Source organism: Ranitomeya imitator, chromosome 9, assembly GCF_032444005.1.
Source record: "Ranitomeya imitator isolate aRanImi1 chromosome 9, aRanImi1.pri, whole genome shotgun sequence".
Lineage (NCBI taxonomy): Eukaryota > Metazoa > Chordata > Amphibia > Anura > Dendrobatidae > Ranitomeya > Ranitomeya imitator.
Window position 1 is genome coordinate 113,854,555 of NC_091290.1, and position 22,044 is coordinate 113,876,598.

At 44.6% G+C, this 22,044-nt stretch overlaps 1 protein-coding gene across 1 annotated transcript in view; it reads left to right on the forward strand.

The window, feature by feature from the left end:
- Positions 1-22,044, forward strand: part of ZNF423 (zinc finger protein 423) — a 280,738-nt gene that overhangs the window by 134,073 nt on the left and 124,621 nt on the right. The window lies entirely within an intron of this gene.

Consider the following 22,044-nt stretch of genomic DNA (forward strand, 5'->3'; position numbering starts at 1 on the left):
TGGCCTTGAAACCTCATTCTTCTGGTAATCCTATTCAACAGGTTTTGATTATTATTTCTTTTTTGCGCGGCGACCCACAGGACTGGGCGTTTTCTCTTGCACCAGGAGATTCTGCATTGAGTAATGTTGATGCATTTTTCCAGGCGCTGGGATTGCTTTACGATGAGCCTAATTCAGTGGATCAGGCTGAGAAAAATCTGCTGGCTTTATGCCAGGGTCAGGATGATGTAGAAGTATATTGTCAGAAATTTAGGAAGTGGTCAGTACTCACTCTGTGGAATGAATCTGCACTAGCGGCTTTGTTCAGAAAGGGTCTCTCTGAAGCTCTTAAGGATGTAATGGTGGGATTTCCTATGCCTGCTGGTTTGAATGAGTCTATGTCCTTGGCCATTCAGATCGGTCGTCGCTTGCGCGAGCGTAAATCTGTGCACCATCTGGCGGTATTGTCTGAGAGTAAACCTGAGCCTATGCAGTGCGACAGGACTATGACTAAAGTAGAACGGCAAGAACACAGACGTCTGAACAGACTGTGTTTCTATTGTGGTGATTCTACTCATGCTATTTCTAATTGTCCTAAACGCACTAGGCGGTTCGATAGCTCTGCCGTTATTGGTACTGTACAGTCCAAATTCCTTTTGTCCATTACCTTAATGTGCTCTTTGTCATCGTATTCTGTCATGGCGTTTGTGGATTCAGGCGCTGCCCTGAATCTGATGGATTTGGATTATGCTAAACGTTGTGGATTTTTCTTGGAGCCTTTGCGGTGTCCTATTCCGTTGAGAGGAATTGATGCTACACCTTTGGCCAAGAATAAGCCTCAGTACTGGGCCCAGCTGACCATGTGCATGGCTCCTGCACATCAGGAAGTTATTCGCTTTCTGGTATTGCATAATTTGCATGATGTGGTCGTGTTGGGGTTGCCATGGCTACAAACCCATAATCCAGTATTGGATTGGAACTCTATGTCGGTAACCAGCTGGGGTTGTCAGGGAGTACATGGTGATGTTCCATTTTTGTCTATTTCGTCATCCATTCCTTCTGACATCCCAGAGTTCTTGTCGGACTTTCAGGATGTATTTGAAGAGTCCAAGTCTGATGCCCTACCTCCGCATAGGAATTGTGATTGTGCTATCGATTTGATTCCTGGTAGTAAATTCCCTAAGGGTCGTTTATTTAATTTGTCCGTACCTGAACACACCGCTATGCGCAGTTATGTGAAGGAGTCCCTGGAGAAGGGACATATTCGCCCATCGTCGTCACCATTGGGAGCAGGGTTCTTTTTTGTAGCCAAGAAGGATGGTTCGCTAAGACCGTGTATTGATTACCGCCTTCTTAATAAGATCACTGTTAAGTTTCAGTATCCCTTGCCATTGATTTCTGACTTGTTTGCTCGGATTAAGGGGGCTAGTTGGTTTACTAAGATTGATCTTCGTGGTGCGTATAATCTGGTGAGAATCAGGCAGGGAGATGAATGGAAAACGGCATTTAATACGCCCGAGGGTCATTTTGAGTATCTGGTGATGCCGTTCGGACTTGCCAATGCTCCATCTGTTTTTCAGTCTTTTATGCATGACATTTTCCGTGAGTATCTGGATAAATTCTTGATTGTTTACTTGGATGACATTTTGATCTTCTCAGATGATTGGGAGTCTCATGTGAAGCAAGTCAGAATGGTTTTCCAGGTACTGCGTGCTAATTCCTTGTTCGTGAAGGGATCAAAGTGTCTCTTCGGTGTGCAGAAAGTTTCATTTTTGGGGTTCATCTTTTCCCCTTCTACTATCGAGATGGATCCGGTTAAGGTTCAGGCCATCCAGGATTGGACTCAGCCGACATCTCTAAAAAGTCTGCAGAAATTCCTGGGCTTTGCTAATTTTTATCGTCGCTTCATCTGTAATTTTTCTAGCATTGCTAGACCATTGACCGATTTGACCAAGAAGGGTGCTGATTTGGTTAATTGGTCTTCTGCTGCCGTGGAAGCTTTTCAGGAGTTGAAGCGTCGTTTTTGCTGTGCCCCTGTGTTGTGTCAACCTGATGTTTCTCTTCCGTTCCAGGTCGAGGTTGATGCTTCTGAGATTGGTGCAGGGGCGGTTTTGTCACAGAGAGGTTCTGGTTGCTCAGTGTTCAAACCATGTGCTTTCTTTTCCAGGAAATTTTCTGCTGCTGAGCGTAATTATGATGTGGGCAACCGAGAGTTGCTGGCCATGAAGTGGGCATTCGAGGAGTGGCGTCATTGGCTTGAGGGTGCTAAGCATCGCGTGGTGGTTTTGACTGATCATAAGAACCTTACTTATCTTGAGTCTGCCAAGCGCTTGAATCCTAGACAGGCCCGTTGGTCGTTATTTTTTGCTCGTTTTGATTTTGTGATTTCATACCTTCCGGGCTCTAAAAATGTGAAGGCGGATGCTCTGTCTAGGAGTTTTGTGCCCGACTCTCCGGGGTTATCTGAGCCGGCGAGTATCCTCAAGGAAGGAGTCATTGTGTCTGCCATCTCCCCTGATTTGCGGAGAGTGTTGCAGAAATTTCAGGCTAATAAACCTGATCGTTGTCCTGCCGAGAAACTGTTCGTCCCTGATAGGTGGACTAGTAAAGTTATCTCTGAACTTCATTGTTCGGTGCTGGCCGGTCATCCAGGAATCTTTGGTACCAGGGAGTTGGTTGCTAGATCCTTCTGGTGGCCATCTCTGTCACGGCATGTGCGTGCTTTTGTGCAGTCCTGTGGAATTTGTGCTAGGGCTAAGCCCTGCTGTTCACGTGCCAGTGGGTTGCTTTTGCCCTTGCCGGTCCCGAAGAGGCCTTGGACACATATTTCGATGGATTTCATTTCTGACCTTCCCGTTTCTCAAAAAATGTCGGTCATTTGGGTGGTCTGTGATCGCTTTTCTAAAATGGTCCATCTGGTGCCCTTGGTTAAATTGCCTTCCTCCTCTGATTTGGTGCCTTTGTTCTTCCAGCATGTGGTTCGTTTACATGGCATTCCTGAGAATATTGTTTCTGACAGAGGTTCCCAGTTTGTCTCGAGGTTCTGGCGAGCCTTTTGTGGTAGGATGGGCATTGACCTATCTTTCTCCTCGGCCTTCCATCCTCAGACTAATGGCCAGACCGAACGAACCAATCAGACCTTGGAAACATATCTGAGATGTTTTGTTTCCGCTGACCAGGATGATTGGGTGTCATTTTTGCCGTTGGCTGAGTTCGCCCTTAATAATCGGGCCAGCTCGGCTACCTTGGTCTCTCCATTTTTCTGCAATTCTGGGTTCCATCCTCGTTTCTCTTCAGGACAGGTTGAGTCTTCGGACTGTCCTGGTGTGGATTCTGTGGTGGACAGGTTGCAGCAGATCTGGACTCAGGTAGTGGACAATTTGACCTTGTCCCAGGAGAAGGCTCAGCTTTTCGCTAATCGCAGACGCCGTGTGGGACCCCGACTTCGTGTTGGGGATCTGGTTTGGTTATCTTCTCGTCATATTCCTATGAAGGTTTCCTCTCCTAAATTTAAACCTCGTTTTATTGGTCCGTATAGGATTTCTGAGATTCTCAATCCGGTGTCTTTTCGTCTGACCCTCCCAGACTCCTTTTCCATACATAATGTATTCCATAGGTCGTTGTTGAGGAGATACGTGGCACCTATGGTTCCATCTGTGGAGCCTCCTGCCCCTGTTTTGGTGGAGGGGGAATTGGAGTATATTGTGGAGAAGATTTTGGATTCTCGTGTCTCTAGACGGAAACTCCAGTATCTGGTCAAATGGAAGGGTTATGCTCAGGAAGATAATTCGTGGGTTTTTGCCTCTGATGTCCATGCCCCAGATCTTGTTCGTGCCTTTCATGTGGCTCATCCTGGTCGGCCTGGGGGTTCTGGTGAGGGTTCGGTGACCCCTCCTCAAGGGGGGGGTACTGTTGTGAATTCTGTGGCTGAGTTCACTTCTGTGGTCACAAGTGGTATTGCAGTCTCTGGGCTTCCTCCCTCAGGTGTTTTGGTGAGCTCGTTGGCTGCCTTGCTATTTAGCTCCACCTGAGTCTGTCTTCCTTGCTCCTTGTCAATGTTCCAGTGTTGGATCTGAGCTACTGCATCTTTCCTTGGGCCTGCTGCTCTGCTAGATAAGTGCTTCTAGTTTGTTTTCTGTTTTTTCTGTCCAACTTGCTATTAACTTTTGCTGGAAGCTCTGAGAAGCAAAGGGGTGCACCGCCGTGCTGTTAGTTCGGCACGGTGGGTCTTTTTGCCCCTTTGCGTGGTTTTCGTTTTAGGGTTTTTGGTAGACTGCATAGTTCTCTTTGCTATCCTCGCTCTGTCTAGAATATCGGGCCTCACTTTGCTGAATCTATTTCATTCCTACGTTTGTCTTTTCATCTTGCTAACAGTCATTATATGTGGGGGGCTGCCTATTCCTTTGGGGTATTTCTCTGAGGTAAGTCAGGCTTGTATTTCTATCTTCAGGCTAGTCAGCTCCTCAGGCAGTGCCGAGTTGCATAGGTAGTGATAGGCGCAATCCACTGCTGCTTATAGTTGTGTGAGGATAGATCAGGTACTGCAGTCTACAGAGATTCCACGTCTCAGAGCTCGTCCTATTGTTTTTGGTTATTGCCAGATCTCTGTATGTGCGCTGATTACTGCACGCTGTGTTGCCTGATTGCCAGCCATAACAGGTCTGGTCACATGCTCCTGTACCAGCGGCCTGTGAGAAAGCTGCATTAATCAGTCCAGGTTGGAGAACCAGTATACTTATATAATAGTGTGCGCCGCAGCATCACATCCCCTCTCCTCGGAGAGACCGTTAGCAGAAGATGGGCTCTTAAACCTTGTGTTGATCCCTTCTTCAGCCATTCCTTATTGAGCTTATGCCCCCTTATTTCACTAACTGCTGGAAGTCTCAAAACCCAGATTGTAACTGATCAAAACTTTTGACATATGTGGGGCATATATTTTTTTATATAACGCCCTGAAATAAACTGATTTCTGCTTCCTGGAAGTCATGACTCCCCTGCATATTAAAATATTTAACACTAAAGGGAATTTGTTAGTAAAATCACCCCCACATACCACATATATGCGCATGAAGGTCTTTGAAAGATAAATCCATTGAAACCTTTTATATCTTTTATCTGTTGCTGCAGTCTTGAGAAATCAGCATTTTAATTTGTATACAAATGAGGCTTTAAGATCTCTGGATGTGACGGAGCACTTCACGAGTCTCTACCTCCTGAGGTTGTTTCCCTGCCAGCACTAGGCTCTTTAGCTTGATAGCTCCGTGTCCGATTTCACTGCCAGACGTTACACAGACAGTAAGGTATCAATCAAGCTAAAGAGGCTGGTGCTTGGTGTGGAAGCAACCAAAGAAGGCAGAGGCTCCGGAAGTACTTTGTCACACCCACAGCACTTGCTGTCTCATTTGTATATAAATTAAAATGTTAATTACTTGGGAGTGCAGCAACAGTTAAAAGATATAAAGGTGTCTACGGATTGACATTTCAAGGACCTGCATTCTTATATATATGTGTGTGTGTGTATATATAACCAATTCTAATATTTCTGATTAAAAAAATTAAAAATATCTGATAAAAGCACAAAATGCACTAATATGATGAAATGTAGGCTTATTCATTCGGATGCAATGGTAGCGAAATAGTTAAGGTATCCTAATCTAAATTACTCGTATTGGGTAGAAGTTGAATTTTGCTGTGACTTCTCCTTGTCCTATCCGGCAGAAGATATCTGTAATGACTCGGCGGTAGTGCAGGGGTCTCTCATCTCGGTGCCTGTTTAAGTGGTGATATTGAGTCTCTTCCAGCGCCAAGCTGGCAGCGCCCAGGGTTCGTTCCCCTGCAGAACGTGGCGAGGCAATTCTGCACTTGCTCTTCTCGGAGCAGCCGGCAGATAGCAACAAGGGCTTTTGGGACCTTAAAAAAAGGGAAGCCAAATTATATTGATAATAAAGTTGAGACCATTTGTGAAAAGGGCTGCCACCTCAAGGGTCTTTGCGGGAGAAGAAAACACTGCATTTGCATTTTCCATTTCCATATACCGACTGCATAAAAAAAAAAAGGCCTTTACTCAATTAAGACTTACCGCTTATGGGAGGCATATAACAATTTTATAAAATATTTACAAGGCCATTTGCATTCTCCATGTAAAACGTATTTATTATCATGGTTATTGGTGAAGACCTTTGATAGAGGACGTGAGAAAAATACATTAAAATTACTTTCTAATACTTGTAACTTTGGAGCACCGTGGCCAACATATAAGATCCATGTCCGATCCTATTTTTTCTCATTGGCACAGGAGTTGTATGTGTTTGGCTACCAGCTTGACCTATTCGATGCTGGCAATTATCTGTCCAAAAATAACCAGAAAAGGATCTAAAAATTACCCAACATTTTGGCAACTCTTGTGATCATATTTATGTGAACCTGACAAATGCTTCTGATGATGGAATTTTCTTCTGCATTCTAGTGCAGCTATGTTATCCAGATCTTGGGAGAATAGGCTTACAGGTCTCAGGAAAGTATGTCATAGGTGGCTGTAGATGATGGAGAGACAGCTATGTGTATATATCTTGCTTAACATGTCAATTTTTCAGAAACTGCAACTCCTCTCTACATTTTGTCTTTTTGATGGCTCTAAGCTACAAATCGGCACACAGCCGGTGGAGAGTTCTGGTGCTCTTTTTTGCAAGCGGCCATTTTTTTTCTAATCTGTACAACTTGGGACCTCTCTCTGACCAGAAAATAGAGATCCTATAAGGCCAGGGTCTACACTCTGCTGATTTTTCAACAGTAGTCTGTTTGCAGATTTCAACCTCTGGAATTCCCACTCAATCTGCAATACGCTTCATGTGATTCACAACCTTTTTCTCTCTCGCAATCTTGCATTCCTTGGCCTCACAGAAACATGGCTAACTCCCTCTGACACCACCTCCCCTGCTGCGCTGTGTTACGGAGGTCTCCACTTCACCCACACCCCCCGCCCCGGCAACAGACATGGTGGAGGAGTGGGTATTCTCCTTTCTTCAAACTGCACCTTTAACACACTCCCACCTCTTCCCTCCCTTATCCTCTCCTCTTTTGAAGTCCACTCTGTTCGCATCTACTCTCCCTCCAACCTCCGAGTAGCTGTCATATACCAACCTCCGGGCCCGGCCACTGCCTTTATTGACCAGTTCTCCACTTGGCTTCTTCACTTTCTATCTGCTGACATTCCCACCATCATCATGGGTGACTTCAACATCCCCACTGATACCCTTCAGTCAACAGCCTCCAAACTTATGTCCCTTACTTCATCTTTTGGACTTACTCAGTGGTCCTCCACAGCCACCTACACAGATGGACATACACTAGACCTAGTCTTCACCCGTCTCTGCTCTCTATCTAACTTCACCACCGCCCTTCTCCCTCTATCTGACCACAATCTGCTCACCTTCTCATCCCTGTCCTCCTCACCGGTCACCCATGTCCAGCAACATGCGCACCCCGCATTAATCTTGCACACCTAGACACCCACACACTCTCTGACTCTATCCTACCACTGGCATCCATATCCTCACTCTATGACACAGACAGTGCCGCTGCTTTCTACAATGCCACTATCGCATCAGCTATTGACACGGTTGCCCCTCTCGTCCATGGCAGAGTGCGACGTATCAATAGACAACCTTGGCACAATAACATCACTAAAAAGCTCTGTCAAGTGTCCAGGGTTGCAGAGCGGCGTTGGAAGAAAACATACTCGTAAGATGACTTCACTGCATTCAAACAGGCAACACTCGCTTTTAAATCTGCTCTCACCGCTGCTAAACAGGCCTACTTCACAACCCTCATATCTTCCCTATCCTACAACTCCAAACAGTTATTCAAAACCTTTAACTCTCTCCTCTGCCCCCCACTGCCTCCTCCAACCTCCCCCATCTCTGCTGAGGACTTTCCCACACACTTTAAAAATAAGATCGACGAGACAAGGAAAGTCTGCATTGCTCAACCACCACAACCCCTTTATATACCTGACCTATGCCCAAACCCCATAACCTCCCTATCCAACATCACTGAAGGGGGGCTTAATTGTCTCCTCTCCAAATTGCACCCACCACCTGTGCGCTCGACCCCATCCCACCTCCTCCCCAACCTCACCACCACACTTATCCCATCCCTAACCCACCTCTTCAACCTATCAATAACTTCTGGCACCTTCCCTTCTGCTTTCAAACATGCCACAATCACGCCTATCCATAAAATGCCAACCCTCGATCCAACTGCTATGTCCATCTATCCCCCAATATCGCTGCTCCCATTCGCTTCCAAACTCCTGGAGCAGCTCTCATCTAACTTGCTCTCTGACAATCTACAATCTGGTTTCCGCCCCCATCACTCAACTGAGACAGCCATGACCAAAATCACCAACGACCTACTTACCGCCAAAGCTAACGGACAATAATCTGTACTCCTTCTAGACCTGTCCTCTGCTTTTGACACAGTTGACCACTACCTCCTACTACAGATCCTCTCTTCCTTTGGCATCAAAGACCTCGCCCTATCCTGGATCTCCTCGTACCTTTCCAACCGCACATTCAGCGTCTCCCACTCCTACACTACCTCCTCATCCCACCTTCTCTCTGTTGGAGTCCCCCAAGGCTCTGTTCTAGGACCCCTACTCTTCTCAATCTATACACTTGGCCTGGGACAACTCATAAAGTCCCCCATGGACTCCAGTACCACCTCTATGCTGATGACACTCAGATCTACCTCTCTGGCCCAGACATCACCGCTCTCCTGTCCAGAATCCCAGAGTGTCTATCAGCCATATCCTCCTTCTTCTCTTCTCGCTTCCTCAAACTCAATGTGGGCAAATCTGAACTCATCATCTTTCCTCCATCCCATAGATCTTCCTTACCTGACCTATCTATCGCAATCAACGACATCATGCTTTCCCCCGTACCGGAAGTCCGCTCCCTCGGAGTAACCTTTGACTCTGCCCTGTCCTTCAAACCGCACATCCAAGCTCTGTCCAGCTCAAAAATATCTCCAGAATCCGTCCTTTCCTCAACCGTCAATCTACTAAATCTCTTCACTGGCTCCCATTCCCTCAGTGTATCTAGTTCAAATTACTAATACTGACCTACAAAGCCATTCATAACCTGTCTCCTCCATATATCTCTGAACTAATCTCCCAATATCTTCCCTCACGTAATCTCCGGTCTTCCCAAGACATCCTTCTCTCCTCCACACTTATTCGCTCCTCATCCAACCGCCTCCAAGACTTCTCCAGAATATCCCTCATCCTCTGGAATTCTCTGCCCCAAAAGTCTGACTATCAACCACATTCGGATCCTTCAAACGAAACCTAAAAACCCATCTCTTCAGGAAAACCTACAGCCTGCACTGACCCCGCTGCCTCCTCATCACTACCAGAGATACTGCCTCACCAACACCGGGGCTCCTGCAACCCTCAACCTATTGTCTCCTTCCCCATAATACTGCAGAATGTAAGCCCGCAAGGGCAGGGTCCTCACCCCTCTGTATTAGTCTGTCATTGTTAGTTTGCTTACCTTAAGTGATATCTGTAACTTGTATGCAACCCATTCTCATGTACAGCACCATGGAATCAATGGTGCTATATAAATAAATAATAATAATAATAATATGGAAGTTGATAAAATCGGCAGTGAAATACGCAACAGAAGTTGATGTGCTCCACCACCCGCAGATCATTTTATGGGCCTGGTACTGTAACACATCTAGTGTTGAGCAAAAAAGATTTAGGGTGTCCTTGACCAGTCCAGTTCCCTGTGGCAGATGGATCAGGGTAGTCTTCACTTCTTTGGCTGGCATCCTGGGTGCAACATAGCCCTCTGCGATGTCATGAAGTTGCCCAGTCATTCATGCAGTGTTGCTCCACGCCGTCAACTGGTGTGGAAGTATATAGTAGAGCAACCTCAAGCACACCAAAAAAGAAAATGTTTATATCTTGAATCAATGATTAAGCTTTATTCTGGGAATTCACAGCCATGAAAAGAGATGTAACAGAAAACCTTTTCCCCAACGTTTCGACCACAAATGGTCTTTTTCAAGGGTTCATTCTGTAACCGTGAACAGCATCTTGAATGGCAAGTCCCAGAAAGGTAATATATCCCGGTGTAGAAGGAACTTTTATAGGGTGGTGATGTCACATCCTGCAGACCACGTGTGTGTAGTGAAGCCGAGTGATCCCAGAAAAAGCCGAAAGGACAGGTCAGAAGTGCGCCTGCGCCGTGTTAGACACACCGAACATAGCCGAAAGAAGTCGATGTTGAGAGAGAGGTGGGAGGTATGCAGGAGAAGAGATACACAGCGCATGTGCTATTATGCTGAATGCCGTGCTGATAGACCTACCGAAGGTCAGAAGAAGCAAGAAGGGAAAGATTGCAGAGCGCATGGTCGTCACACAGTCCACTGGTGCAGGAGGGTCATTATGCCATCTAGTGGTGCGGGATGGTCGCCATGCCATCAGTTGGTGCGGGAGAGTCGCCATGCCATCAACTGGTGCGGGATGGTCGCCATGCCATCAACTGGTGCGGGATGGTCGCCACACAGTCCACTGGTGCGGGAGGGTCATTATGTCATCAACTGGTGCGGGATGGTCGCCATGCCATCAACTGGTGCGGGATGGTCGCCACACAGTCCACTGGTGTGGGATGGTCGCCATTCCATCAACTTGTGCGGGATGGTTGCCACTCAGTCCACTGGTGCGGGAGGGTCATTATGTCATCAACTGGTGCGGGATGGTCGTCATGCCATCAGCTGGTGCGGGATGGTCGTCATGCCATCAAGTGGTTCTGGAGAGTCGTTATGCCATGAACTGGTGCTGTGGTGTCACCATGCTGTCAATGGATGTGGGAGGGTTGCCACAGCCTCATGACTTTTGACGGGAAGATGATTTTGGGTGCAGAAGTGAAGACTATCCTAGTCCGGCTGCCACAGAGGACAAGACTTGAAGGTGTACAAAGGTGGCTTGAATATTTTTCGGCTGCCACAGAGGACAAGACTTGAAGGTGTACCAGGGTGGCTTGAATATTGTTTTTCTCAACTTTCTGGATGAAGGGTGATGGATTTCAGCAATAGGCCTTTTACCCACAAAATTTGGTGTGACCAATATTGCAGTTGCACTTAAGTCCTGAACCTTTTATTACCCCGCGCATATATATGAGCACGTAGGAACACTGCAATTGTATTTCTTGGGCAATTTTCAGTCGTATATTTTATGTTAATTTCAGCCAGATTATTGCCCTCCTGCCAGTTTTACTAGAGACTTGCTGCGCTATGAATAATTTCTATCACTTCTGGCTCAGCCCCCTCACCCACCGTTCTTATTTAAAAGATTTGGCACCTTTCTTTCTTTAAGATTTCTGTGGTAGCTGCGTTCTGGAATCTTGGGAACAAATGAAACCTTACAGCCAAAGTAACTCGCGGTGCGAATTAATGTAAAATAGCAAGAATAATTACAAGGAAAGCAGCCCTCACAGATGTTTTTTTCTCCCTTCTAATGTAATAACTGTTTACCAAACTGTTTATTTTCTGCTGTTGATTAGGAATGAAATATTGCCGCTTTCTTCTGTGCAGAGTTTCCCACATTTCTCCTTACATCCTTTCATTTAAGGGTATCAATTATGCCAGGCATTGTTTTGCAATCTATTTACCAAATGTGTTAGATTCGCATGATATAAATCCTAAACCATGCTCACGGTGCAACGTGTTTTCTTGCTAAATCCTCCTGTGTATGTGGCAGATTGCTATGACTGCTCTATATTCTATAGGTATGACGATATGCCTGGATATACCTGGTATCCTACATTGCATGAAATCTGAAATTTATCATTTTTCCTTAAGTCATCTCGCATTAGCTGACATGTATTTTACTGTATTAAAAAATTATCACTTTGGGTCGTAACAATACAAAAAAAAATAATTTTTCACTGGTATCTGATGAGCAAATGTGCTGGAATAAGGTGTTATCCCAGTGTCTTCACCATGCTCAAATAATAGGTTCAAGTCCCCGTGGCTGCATGTCTCATGGCTGTTTGATAGCCGCAACACATGCAAGGATTACCTAACAAACAGGCGATCCCCCCGTATGTGCCGCGGCTGTCTAATAGCGCGAGACATGCAGCCGCGACAACTCGAATATATTATCCGAGCATTCCGAAGACACTCGGATACCACCCGCGCATGCCCTAACACCTTATCCCGGCACGTTCACTCATCACTACTAAATAAGCCTTTTCCCTTTTATCAATATGGCTCCTAGTTACGCAACGTCCCGGTCTCCGATGCGTTCCGTTGGAATTGCCCATCAAGTCTTGTGCTGGCTTAGATGGAACGTCATCAATGACATCACTTTTAAGATCCAGTTTGAACCACACTTTCACTGAACATGGGCCGATCTGCTGTTTGTATACAACATCAATATTCTCAGTACAACTGTATACAATGTGTGTATATGTATACATAATATACATTCTAAAATCAGAATACAGTTTATTGTGCTTCAAAAACTTTACAGCTCCAAAAATGACACAGACCCTTTCTTTAGCACAACTAAATAACAAAACAATCCTTTTTTTCAGCGCAAATAAATAGCCAACCAGTCCCTCTCCCTGGGTAACCCAAAGTAAATTAAATGTTCTCACCAACTTGGTATTCCAGGAGCCTCTCAGGCTGCAGTACAGACAATCCACCATCACTGTCTTTCTCCAGCCTCAGCGCACTACTACTATGACATGAGCTAGACCAGGTGTATATTAGTAAGACATAGACTGGAGTATGAGAGCGACCTTTCCCACCCAGGCTCTTTTGGTCGCTCCTAAATCCCGGACCAAAAATCCAGTGAACAAAAATAACATCTAAATAACACATACCTGCTGTTCAGGACCTTACCTCCTGTTCTCTTACAATTCATATATAAAAGAATAATATATAATGTGTGTGTGTGTAAGTCCCAGTGAGATTATTATCCATATATTGCCTAACATACAGGCAATCCCTGCATGTGTTGCGGCTGTCGAACAGCCATGTGACATGCTGCTTCAGGGGCTCGAACATATTTTTTGAACACACCAAAGACACTTGTGTTATCAGAGCATGCTCGGGCGCTAACCGTTCATCCATACATGTTTTCTCATCACTGGTAGAGAACCATTTTTTGGCCAACATCTATCTAAGCTGTTATATTCTTTAGATTTTTGTTTAAGAATTAGCTGCCTTATGGCATTATAGAAGTTTTGTTTCTTCTTAGGCCAGTCTCACACGTCCAGATAATTCCGGTACCGGAAAAATCGGTACCGGAATTATCCGTGTCCGTGTGTCCGTGAGCTCACGTAGGCCATCCGTGTGGCACACGTGCGGCAGCCGTGTGCTGCCCGTGTGCCGACTGGGTACCACACGGAGCGTGCAGGAGACAGCGCTAGAGATAAGCGCTGTCCCCTGCATCTGGTGCTGAAGCCGCCATCCATATCTTCTCTCCTGCAGCGTTCGCTAGAGAGAAGATATGAAAATCCTTTTTTTTTTTTTTTCGTGTTTAAAATAAAGATCCCTGTCCCCTCCCACCCCCTGTGCGCCCGCCCGCTGTTACTAAAATACTCACCCGGCTCCCTCGAAGCGTCCTCTCAGCGCCGCACCTTCTCCAGTATGAGCGGTCACGTGGTGCTGCCCATTACAGTGATGAATATGCGGCTCCACCTATGGGAGGTGGAGCCGCATATTCATGACTGTAATCGGCGGCACCACGTGACTGCTCATACAGGAGAAGCTGGCGCTGAGAGGAAGCTGCGAGGGAGCCGGGTGAGTATTAACAGCGGGCGGGCGCACAGGGGGTGGGAGGGGGGAGGGTACAGGGATCTTTATTTTAAACAAGAAAAAAAAAAAAAAGGATTTTTCATATCTTCTCTCTAGCGAACGCTGCTGGAGAGAAGATATAAATGGCGGCTTCAGCACCACGCTGGGGGGACAGCGCTTACTGTAGTGCTGTCTACTGCACAGCACACGGACTGCACACGGACAGCGTCCGTGTGCGGTACGTGTTTTACACGGACCCATTGACTTTAATGGGTCCGTGTAATCCGTGTGCTCCCACGAACACTGACATGTCTCCGTGTTTTTCACACGGACATACGGTCCGTGAAAACACGCCGACATGTGCAGAGACACATTGATTTGAATGTGTCTACGTGAGTCAGTGTCTCCGGTACGTGAGGAAACTGTCACTTCACGTACCGGAGCCACTGACGTGTGAAACCGGCCTTAGAGAACTTTTTTTGTCTGCGGCAAGAGCCCTATTCACACATGCTGTATGTGATTGCCACTTTTTTCCCCCACTTACGTCACCTGAAGCCATAAAATGATTTTGGATCATGTGAGAATGAGACCTAAAAGTTGCAAATCTTGTTTTCTTGCAGTCTTCGCCGTTGCGGCAGCCCCTGCTGTTTCCATAACAGAAGCTTATGTCTCTATAGGTTATAAATCAGCGCTGATTTTCTTCTACAGCCGTTGAATAATTTGTGATCCGCTCACGAAGCATTGGAGTGAGATGTCACATTGTCTCCGCACAGATCTTTCCTCCTCCAGATTTAGTGACACGCTGACATAGTAAACCGGACTTGGGTTGCTAGGTTTGTTTTCCTATACTCGCCTCATTTTTTTTCCCCCATTTCTCCTCATCACCGTATCATTATAATATTAACCCATAGTGTTGCAGTGAGATAAGCTATTTGCAAAAAAAAAAAAAATCCAGTTGTCAGGAATACGACATGAAAAGCCGAACAAGCCTATGGAGGTTATTGACTTGGGAAGGCTTGTCATTGGAATCCGCAGCCTGATTACCCGCGGTGCACAGAGCAGGTATCGCTCATGCAGAGCGCTGCTACCTGCCCCATGCTGTCTGCCCAACATGCTTCAAAGCCTTTCCCTGAAAGACTGCGCGGAAAGGGGGGCTGGGGATGTAGTTCGGCTCCCTACGAGCTTTCTTCTAAGACGTCCAATGTGTGAGTAATTCGTGTTGGTAAATATGCAAGTCAGTCAGTGGGAGTCTGGAGGACGAGGGTTGGGATTAGGAACGGCAACGTTACCATCGGTGGCCTCCTCGGAGTGGGCACATTCTGCAACGCCACCAGCTCCTCCAGCCGATGTGTCATGTCCTCGCCAATCTACCACATTATTCTCATCTTTGTGTCTTAAAGGGAAAAAAAAACAATTTGAGGCATTTCACGCTTCTATAACGCTGAAATGTTGCTAATGATTTCTAATTCCCAGTGCGGATATAAAAAAAAGCCCAATAATAAAGAGCAATTATTCAGATAGTACATTAACTCATTTGGTTGCAGAAAGGCCTGCGCTAAATTAGTGGCTTTATTGTAACAAATTACTTCGGCATCTAAGATTTTATTTAATTTCTACTTTTTGAAAATAAATCCTAAAATATAGTTTGTGTAAGGATTTTGGTATGTGGTTGTGCGTCTCCTCATAACAGGTCTTAAGGCCCCCTATACACATTAGACTGACATCAGCCGGACCCTTGATGTGTTTGACCGACAGTCTTATGTGTATGGGGGCTTCCAACTGTCCTTTGATAGATGACGTCGGCTAAGATCCAATTTTGGACTTCCGATCTTTTTTCTCTCCAGGGGTCCTTTCATGCTGTGCTTGGTACCACGTTCAGTGGTCCCGTTGGGGTTTACATCTGCCCCCCCCCCATACAAATCAGAATTTAGGCTTGTGCACTGACGGGGGCAATTGACTATAATGGTGACAACAGAGTGAACGTGTGCTCTGTCGTGCATTATTTTTGCGCGCATACACTTACTATAGTAGACTACGTCTGAATGTCCACCTCTAGTAGGCGTCCCACTCGAAAATGATGCACAACAGGGCACACACAGACTCTTGTCGGGACTGTTATAGTCAATGGCCTTGTAGGCGCATACGCCCAAATTTCATGTTGCGAGAGGGTTTGGACTTTACTCCCAACGGGTCCATTGAACATAGGACAAAGTATAGTGTGAAGGCACCCTCAGAGATAAACCACCAGAGATGTCTGGTAGTTACATAGTTACATAGTTATTAAGGTTGAAGGAAGACTATAAGTCCATCTAGTTCAACCCATAGCCTAACCTAACATGCCTTAACATGTTGATCCAGAGGAAGGCAAAAAAAAACCCATGTGGCAAAGAGTAAGCTCCATATTGGGGAAAAAAATTCCTTCCCGACTCCACATACGGCAATCAGACTAGTTCCCTGGATCAACACCCTATCAAGGAATCTAGTGTATATACTCTGTAACATTATACTTTTCCAGAAAGGTATCCAGTCCCCTCTTAAATTTAAGTAATGAATCACTCATTACAACATCATACGGCAGAGAGTTCCATAGTCTCACTGCTCTTACAGTAAAGAATCCGCGTCTGTTACCTTTTTTCCTCCAAACGCAGAGGATGCCCCCTTGTCCCGGTTTCAGGTCTATGATTAAAAAGATCATCAGAAAGGTCTTTGTACTGTCCCCTCATATATTTATACATTAACATAAGATCACCCCTTAGTCTTTGTTTTTCCAAACTAAATAGCCCCAAGTGTAATAACCTATCTTGGTATTGCAGACCCCCCAGTCCTCTAATAACCTTGGTCGCTCTTCTCTGCACCCGCTCCAGTTCAGCTATGTCTTTCTTATACACCGGAGACCAGAACTGTGCACAGAATTCTAAGTGTGGTCGAACTAGTGACTTGTATAGAGGTAAAATTATGTTCTCCTCATGAGCATCTATGCCTCTTTTAATGCATCCCATTATTTTATTTGCCTTTGTAGCAGCTGCCTGACACTGGCCACTGAATATGAGTTTGTCATCCACCCATACACCCAGGTCTTTTTCATTGACGGTTTTGCCCAGAGTTTTAGAATTAAGCACATAATTATACATCTTATTACTTCTACCCAAGTGCATGACCTTACATTTATCCCCATTAAAGCTCATTTGCCATTTATCAGCCCAAGCTTCTAGTTTACATAAATCATCCTGTAATATAAAATTGTCCTTCTGTATTGATTACCCTGCAGAGTTTAGTGTCATCTGCAAATATTGAAATTCTACTCTGAATGCCCCCTACAAGGTCATTAATAAATGTTAAAAAGAAGAGGGCCCAATACTGACCCCTGTGGTACCCCACTGCTAACCGCTACCCAGTCCGAGTGTGCTCCATTAATAACCACCCTTTGTTTCCTATCCCTGAGCCAGCTCTCAACCCACTTGCACATATTTTCCCCTATCCCCATTATTCTCATTTTATGTATCAACCTTTTGTGTGGCACCGTATCAAAAGCTTTTGAAAAGTCCATATACACTACATCCACTGGGTTCCCTTGGTCCAATCCGGAACTTACCTCTTCATAGAAACTGATCAAATTAGTCTGACATGAACGGTCCCTAGTAAACCCGTGCTGATACTGGGTCATGAGGTTATTCCTCTTCAGATACTCCAGTATAGCATCCCTTAGAATGCCCTCCAGGATTTTACCCACAGTAGAGGTTAAGCTTACTTGCCTATAATTTCCGAGTTCAGTTTTTGTCCCCTTTTTGAATATTGGCACCACATTTGCTATACGCCAGTCCTGTGGTACAGACCCTGTTATTATGGAGTCTTTAAAGATTAAAAATAATGGTCTATCAATGACTGTACTTAATTCCTGCAGTACTCGAGGGTGTATCCCATCCAGGCTTGGAGATTTGTCAATTTTAGTGATTTTTAGACGCCGCCGCACTTCCTGCTGGGTTAAGCAGGTGACATTTAATTGGGAATTTTTATCACTAGTCATTTTGTCTGCCATGGGATTTTCTTGTGTAAATACTGATGAAAAAAAGTCATTTAGCATATTGGCTTTTTCCTCATCCTCATCCACCATTTCACCCAGACTGTTTTTAAGGGGGCCAACACTATCATTTTTTAGTTTCTTACTATTTATGTAGTTAAAGAATATTTTGGGATTATTTTTACTCTCTCTGGCAATGAGTCTCTCTGTCTCAATCTTTGCTGCCTTGATTTGCTTTTTACAGAATTTATTTAATTTTCTGTATTTAATGCCTCATCACTACCTACTTCCTTTAATTCTCTAAATGCTTTCTTTTTGTCCCTTATTGCGCCCCTTACAGCTCTATTTAGCCATATTGGTTTCCTCCTATTTCTAGTATGTTTATTCCCATACGGTATATACTGTGCACAGGTCCTATCCAAGATGCTAATAAATGTCTCCCATTTTCTTTGTGTATTTTTATGTCTCAGGATATCGTCCCAGTTAATTGCACCAAGATCCTCTCTCATCCGTTGGAAATTTGCGCTCCTGAAGTTTAGTGTCCTTGTAACCCCTCTATTACACATCTTTTTAAAGGATACATGAAAACTTATTATTTTGTGATCGCTATTTCCCAAGTGACCCCCAACCCTTAAGCTATGTGCACACGTCAGGTTATTTTCCTGACAAAATCCGGAGTTTTCTGGCAGAAATTTGCGTTTTTTTCCGCGCGGGTTTTTGCGCGGAATTTTTGCGGATTTTTTGCGTTTTTGTTTTTTTTTTCCCCTGAATGTCCTTTTATCAGGGAATCCGCAAAAAATCCGCAAAAAGAATGAGCATGTTCATTTTTTTTTGCGGATTGCGTTTTTTTTGCGGAAAAAAACGCATCCATCTGCACAAAAATTCCGGAATGCATTCTAAATGATAGGATGCATATTTTTAGCGTTTTTGATGCGGAATTATAGCGTTTTTATGGCGAAATTCCGCAAAAAAAACGCTAAAAATCCGGACGTGTGCACATACCCTTATATTTGATATGCGGTCTGGCCTGTTGGTTAATATTAGGTCTAGCAGTGCCCCCCTTCTTATTGGGTCCTAAACCAGTTGTAGTGGCTCTCTCATGAAAAACACAGGAGTGCCCGGCAGAATGAGCAGTCTGGTACATGGGAAAGTTGGGGTGATCAACTGAATCTTACGCTACCTAAAGTGTATATGGGGGGTTGCTGTCCGTCTTGATGGAGTCTCAGTACAGAATGATTTTTCAAACCAAGAAAAGGCTCTCAGTGCACCCTTGGTGTGGCCAAACATTTACGGTAAGCGCTTTTTCCCAATGAATATCTATCTATCTACCCTTCACTGACTCTATAAAGCAGAGTTCTCAATCAAAGAAGGATGAGAGAGAGATGTAGGGAAAACAAGAAGGTTGGAAGGTGGACTTACCAGTTTGGTCACACTAAGGGTGCACCTGTATTAGGTTTAAACAGTTATTCTGTGCTGACACTACTTTTAATGGATTTTCCAGGTTTTTTTTTTTACTCTACAGGTTTGTTTATCTAAAAAAAAAATAAGAAAATCTGCCAAACTTACCCCCTGCCGCCAGTTCTACCTCTTCGCTGCTGCACCTGTTATATGATGACATGGCTGCAGTGGTGAAGCACATGACCACTGCAGCCAATCCCTGGTCTAAACAGGCATGCGGTAGGAATGAGACATCTGAGCCCAGTAATGTGCTGTAATTCTAACATCCCCACTGTAGCTGGGTCAACAAGGCCTGGGCGAAGCAGGAGCGGTAGTGGGGCAAGTAAAGCTGTGGGGTAATCAACAGCTCGTAAACTCCTTTTAAGAATGTATTCATCTTGGTCAAAGTAAAGGAGATTGAAGTGCTAGTTGCTGTTCAGCAGGTCAGAAACCTATAAGAAGACCACACTGGATTCCATGACTGGTCATCTCTGGTTGTGGGATCTGATACCCATAAGCTTGTCAAGACTGTTAAGGTCTGGTAGACTCGCTGATGGATAATCTCTGTGGTCACCAAGGTCTCTCTTGCTGGAGTCCCAGCTCTGTTCGTTCATGTTTCCTATTTAGCATAATCCATGTCCATGGTAACAATGCGATTTCAGACAGAGGAAAGAAAACCACTCAATGCAGAATTGGTTTTCTAGATATAGTATTGAGGGGAAACGCTTATCTGGGATGGGGTAATTTCTGTTCTCACCTGTGAGACTCTTTGGAAGACATAATACCAAAGGTGTCTGCTTTTCCCCCAAGGTAAAGAAACTATCGGACCTGTAGAACATATGCAATCCTGTTCCTCCATGAATCTTGGTTGAACACCTAATAGACATTGGATTGTTTTGCCAACATATCCAGTTCGGATGACCAACCTTTAAAGTGTTCCCCATTAATAGACGATAATCAAGGTCGATAGTGTTTTCAGTTACTTTTGTCTCAACCTGCATAGATATTATCCATTCGTTTGTCCAGTGTGGCCAGCTGACCACACGTCCACCACCCTCGCCCATTGCTTCTTTGGAAATACCTTCTTTTCACAATCACTATAGGTGTCTCATGTAGGCTTTCTTTTTTTGCCTGATTTGGATGGATTACTTCCCCATATTTAACATTTGTCTTTCCAAGTCTCCAATATGTTCTTGATGAACACGACTGTTTTGTTTACGAGGCAGCTGAATAATTGAAGACTGTAAACGGCATGGGCCTTATCTTGGTTGGCATGTACTCTAATACGTTACAAGCCAACTGCATTCTTCTTCCTTTGCTTAAGTGAGTCAAGGGTCCGAAGGAGCCCCTCCCTAGTTTCCCCCCCTAGAATGAGCAAAATCATAACAAAGAGGTGATATTTTTTTCTTGCGTAATTTTTGCTTGTGCAAGAAGATCTCCATCATCTTGGCATGGCATGTAGACGTTCTTAGTATCTGTAGGAAAATGATTGCAGTATGTAATAATATTTAGAAGTAATTTTTTGACATCGATTTCATATAGATCCTGGTGTGTGATCTGTAGCTTCGGCTACAGAATGCCCAAATACCTTTGTGGCATTCAGCAAGTGTTGGCATCCCGTCAGCTTGCCATAGAGGCAGCTGGACTTCATTAAGCTCTGGTGTTAATTACTGGGAGACTGTTTGTTTAGTATGCATGCACAAACACTGGGGGTTACTCGCGGAGGGTCACCTTGACACGAAGGACTTTTATTTATTTATTTGCTTATGGACCCGCAGCCTGTCACTGTGAATCAACTGTGGCATCTTGATAAGGATCCCATATATTTAAGCAGCGTTAAAGTTTTATAACATTGAGTCACATTTTCTACTACAACCTTTAGTCATCCAGTGATGCTGCTGGTAACTATTTTCAGAATTTTGACCGATCAAACCACTCGAGTCGGGGCAATGTTCGGTGAGGATTACGGATACATTTCTTGTTTATCATCATCCAAAGTCTGACTTCTTTGGGTCTTCCTCAAACATTTCTGACCATTACTCAGTTGAGAATATCATGTATGAAATGACAAGCATAAAGATTGGAACAGCACCAGGGCTCGCCTTCTGGTTCTATGCCCCTTTGCTTATTTCACCGATATATACCAATTGCGTTTTCCAGATAAAGCTACTGGATACGGTGCTCTGCTCAATAAGTAACAGTAATCTTCATATCTCATCAAAGGATAATAAAAGAAGCGGCACTCACCAGTTTGCTGAAAAAAGTGTCTTTAATGCAGCCTTAATCCATGCTTACAGGCTATTCAGACACGTTGCAGGTGATTGTGAGGGTGCGGGGAGTGACCCCGCACCCTCACAATCACCTGCAACGTGTCTGAATAGCCTGTAAGCATGGATTAAGGCTGCATTAAAGACACTTTTTTCAGCAAACTGGTGAGTGCCGCTTCTTTTATTATCCTTTGATGAGATATCATGTATGAAATATTCCTGATTGCAGAACAGAACATAAGCCTTGATTTATTTAATAATTAAATACAGTGGCTTGTAAAAGTATTCACCCTCTTGGCATTTGTCGTGTATTTCTACCTTATTTTGAGGGTTTGCACCAGTTCATGTAAAGAACATGCCTACAGCTGAGAACATGTGGTTTTCTTTTTATTGTGAAGCAAACAACAAATAGGACAAAATAATTGAAAACTTCAGTACTTTGTAGATCCTCCTTTTGCAGCAATTACAGCTGCAAGTCACTTTGGATATGTCTATGAGCGTTCCACATCTTACCACTGGGATTTTGCTCAC